This window comes from Coregonus clupeaformis, chromosome 12, assembly GCF_020615455.1.
Source record: "Coregonus clupeaformis isolate EN_2021a chromosome 12, ASM2061545v1, whole genome shotgun sequence".
Lineage (NCBI taxonomy): Eukaryota > Metazoa > Chordata > Actinopteri > Salmoniformes > Salmonidae > Coregonus > Coregonus clupeaformis.
This window is the reverse complement of record NC_059203.1, coordinates 58,377,530-58,382,120: the sequence shown is the minus strand read 5'-3', so window position 1 is coordinate 58,382,120 and position 4,591 is coordinate 58,377,530. Positions and strand designations below refer to the sequence as shown.

The following is a 4,591-nucleotide window of genomic DNA, read 5'->3' as shown; positions in this document are numbered from 1 at the left end:
GTGCAACAGATCAGCACCTCAGGAGTAATTGTCAGTTAGCTTCATAGCCAAGCATTCAGAGGTCAAGACAGCAGGTGCGGGAGAGAGAGAGAAACTTCCATCGGTAGAATTTGCAGGTTGGCTTTTGTAGATAATCAAATATATATTATTATAAAATTGGGTAGTTTGGGTCCTGGATGCTGATTGGCCTTATTACTTGTTGTTTAACACTTAGAGGTTGCACAGCTATGAAGGCCCGCTTGGCCTTCTCACAGGTGGGGCGATTAGTTTTGCCATCCACCCTGTACGGTGAGGAGGGCAGAAAGGCAGGGATCACCGTCAGGGCTACAATACCACGTGTCTGAGTGAACACAATATTTGAAATGTACCTCAGAACTAGAAGTTAGATCAAAAGCAGCAGAAAGAGAAACTCCTCCACAGGTCACAATGTCTTACCCGGTGTCAAGGTTTCCTCAGGGTCTGGGAGAAGGTCACTGGCCCTTTTCTTTTTTGGTGAAGAGGACTTCCTCCATTATCACTGGGAGCCAAAACTCATACAGCCAGTGGTTTACCTCCGGGAACGAAATTTCAAGGTCTTGTGATACCTGAGTGGACATTTTCAACATTAAATTAGAACAGGTTACATAATTATACATCTTGAATATGCACTATTTATTTACCATTCATCAATACATTCAAGTATACAAACCATTCCTGGGGTGTCAGGTTCTTTGCCACTCCAGCGTTATCTCCTGTAGGGTTTTGCTGCTGTTCTCCCGAATCCATGCCGCCCGATGTAGTACGGTGGCTCTCAAGTTCTCTGGCCTGGTTTGGTGGATCTTGGTTGCTCTTTAGCCACTCCCTGACTCAACTCTGATGGTGAGGGAAAACACAATCATTATTACAAATGACTTAGTCACTCTGAATACCTTTAGGATATATTTTTAAAACTAATTGTCAAGAGCTCTCATTTGGCATAGTAACTAAAATAATAAATTCCTGAGAAGATTCCATCCTCTCTGTCTGCACTCGAGAGCGTCTGGCCTCCCTTCCAGGGGCACTCAGAAGTTTTCTTATGTTCCTCAGCCTGTCCGCCAAGTAGCCGGTTGCAGGATGGCGGTAGCGGCTAGGAGTGTACCACACCTCTTGCATGTTAATTAAGAAACAAAGGAAGATATAGTACAGAAATCCCCAACCTGGAGGACCAGGGATTGCTTGGTCTGCCTTCTACCCTTCGACCGGTCTGGCTTGGTTACACCTGCAGGGGGTGTATACCACCTCCGGCATTGCTCGAAGGGTCATCGGAGTACGCAAACCTCTCCACTGCGGCTAGCGACAGTCCAAGAGAGGACAGCAAACATGACATTTACTTACATTGTTTAATTTGAGTTGATTCTTGCAGACTCACCGGCTTGGGTTGACGATTGTGAGGCTGCATTGATGGCAGCATGATCTTGGTGAGGATCCTTTTTTTGTAAAAAGGGTGAACGTTCTTCTTGTGATAAAAAAAAAAAAAGGTACAATTCATTTGTTACACCTTTTTAAAAGACAAAGTATGAGCAAAGGTTTACAAATGCACATCGATTTAACCTTCCAAATGTTGCAGCAGTGGAAGGAACATGCAACCACTTAATAACCAAGAATTGGTCTGTGCATTTTTACATTTTAGTCATTTAGCAGATGCTCTTATCCAGAGCGACTTACAGTTAGTGAGTCGCTCCTATGCCAGGGGTACTCAACTCTTACACAACAAGATCCGGAGCCTGCTGCTTTTCTGTTCTACCTGATAATTAATTGCACACAACTGGTGTCCCAGGTCTAAATCAGTCACTGATTAGAGGGGAACAATTAAAAATTGCAGTGGAACTGGCCTTGAAGTCCAGAGTTGAGTTTGAGTGGTCTATGATACAGAGTGTGGCAGATCTGAAATCAATTGTATTCTAATTCCAATAAATTCAGGAATTGACTGGAATTAAAATGGAATTGACTCCAACCCTGGTTTGTGTGATAATAAGAGCCTATAGTGTAGCGCAGGGGTGTCAAACTCATTCCACGGAGGGCCGAGTGTCTGCAGGTCTTTGGTTTTTCCTTTCAATTAAGACGTAGATAACTAGGTGAGGGGAGTTCCTTATTAATTAGTGACCTTAATTAATCAATCAAGTACAAGGGTGGAGCGAAGACCAGCAGACACTTGGGCCTCCATGGAATAAGTTTGACATGTGTGACATACAATATTCAGTTCATAAGCATTGACTAATACCGTTAGGGCAGGGGTAGGGAACCCTGGTGTTTTGATTTAACTGACCTGGAAGACCAGGTGTGTTGAATTTAGGCACTTACTGAACTGATTCATTAGCTCAGTTGGTCAGGGCTGCATTCAGTACATAAAAACGTAATAGAACGTTCAATTGAACGGAAGCGGTGCTGTACTGAATGACCAGTTGAAAAACGGGGAAGGGTTGGGTTGTGGGTTCAAATTGCACCGCTGCCCTTTAAATACGCCCTTTGAACTGCGCATACGTATCTCAAAGTCTGTTCAAAAACGTAAAATTATGTTTTGGGAAAATGTGTCGTTCAGTTCAAACCGTTCTGCAATGTAGCAAGCGTTCAAGCGAACTGAACGCACCCCTGGTTTAGGGCCTAGTTGGAACAAAATCATGCAGTACCTGCGGCACTCCAGTAACAGGGTTGCCTACCCCTGCTCTAGAGTCCTGCGGTGAAGCGACTGCTGTGCAAGGTATAGAGTACCACAGTATGAGTCATACCCATAAAACCTAGCGGTCAAATAGGAAATGGTTCCAATCATTTTTCCACCATAAATTTTTCCCATAGGGGATTTAAGAAAAACTTAATAAGGGCTGTGTTTCGTGTAGGCATACCCTGGCGTGACGTTTTGATAACCGTGTAAATCTGTCTAGGACAAGGTGACTTTTATCAATATATTCACCTCCATTTACCTCCCCCCCCCAATTTTTTTTTAAAAATGCTAATAAGCTGCTAATGTGGCTATCATAAAGAACTACATTTACATTTACATTTTTAGTCATTTAGCAGACACTCTTATCGAGAGCGACTTACAGTTAATGAGTGCATACATTATTTATTTTATTTTTTATTTTTCATACTGGCCCCCCGTGGGAATCGAACGCACAACCCATGCTCTACCAACTGAGCTACATCCCTGCCGGCCATTCCCTCCCCTACCCTGGACGGTTGAGGTTGCATTTATTCTCAAAATAAGTTATGTTTGCAAATATTTTTTGCAACCACAAAACTTAGTATACAGGTGCAACTCATATTTTACATGTGCAAATCATACTTTGCATTCTTGTCTGATTAAGTAATTATTCTACCTCCATATTCGTGCATATATTATGACGGCTTTTTGTTAGTTTTGGACTTCGGTGACAATTCTGTCAGCAGTTCAGGCACACAAAACATTTTCTGGAGGAAAGCCGAAGTTCAGTTGGGTTGGAGCTCGATGCGTCATGAGTTTGTGCTATTAGTACATAAAAACATTGTGCTTATTTGTACTTACAGTACATAGATAATGAGAGACTGGGTTGAAAGTTCAGAGCCGAAGTCTACGCCCTTTCGTCTGATTAGTCAACAGTAGGGTTCTTCAATAAAGTCTTCGTTGTCGAACTGAAGCATGCTGACACATTTAGAAACACTTCATCGGGTCTAGCGGTTGTCTCGCGCCGAACTGTGCATGTGCAAGCCGTCAAATCAAAGGCACTCTTCGATATAAAGTAGTTTTGGGCAAAAATCTAAACGTGTCAGTTTGTCACTCTCACAAGGTTTGAGTAATAAGTTCAACCAGTGGCGACCATGTCATTCAGGGCAGGTGGTGCTTAGCCCCAAAAATAATTGTTGCCTGTTTTGCATATTATTTTGGCATTAATACGTGTCACATGTCAGTTTGCAAACAATGTAAAAAACATAAGGATAATAGTTAATAAAGCCTCATACAAACATGGTCTCTTTTTTTGCTTTCTTGAGTAAGGCAGCTCCAAAATGCAGGTGTTTCAGCCTAGCTCAGTGCTTTCTGTGGTGGTCGGGCAGCCAGCGGAAAATACGGAGCATAGGGGTTGGTAATGTTCTCTAGTTGCGCCGTGATTGGCTCAGTGTTCTGTCACTCATGGGAACACCTAAGTCACCGCAACATCTACAGGGAGAGCTTGAAAATTCAAGCCCCTTGGCTGCTGCCATAGAGTTACATTAGAAGTGCCCATCCAAGAAGGCTCAAGGTCATTGGCCAGAGATAAAATGACTCCAAATCACGTTATATCTACCATAGCTTTGATTGGACAGATCATGTCAACATCACACTTTCAAAATCTTAGTTAGCAAGCCAGACAAGTTGTCATCATAATAAATCATGAATCAAGTCGACAATCTACTGGCAAATCCTTTTCAATCCTTGTCATAGGAAGATAAATTATACATAAAACGTATCGGTGCTCATCGGTCATTGGACATAAACATTACACAACAAGTTGGAAATCGCAAATTCATCAATGAGTGGTTTGCATTGCAAAGCAATCACTAGCCTGCTATTCAGTGGAGTGGGTGTGTGTTCCAAGTCTGGGTTTAAGGGTCTCTTTTCCAA

The 4,591-nt window shown here is 42.6% G+C and overlaps 1 long non-coding RNA gene across 1 annotated transcript; it reads right to left on the bottom strand.

Moving 5' to 3' along the window:
- Positions 1 to 453: 453 nt before the first annotated feature.
- LOC121578693 lies at positions 454 to 1,468 on the bottom strand. The gene is made up of 3 exons (XR_006002811.2): positions 1,388 to 1,468; positions 689 to 852; positions 454 to 584 (listed from the first exon to the last, which is right to left on the bottom strand). It is a non-coding gene; the product is annotated as an uncharacterized LOC121578693 (long non-coding RNA).
- Between the last annotated feature and the right edge of the window lie 3,123 nt (positions 1,469 to 4,591).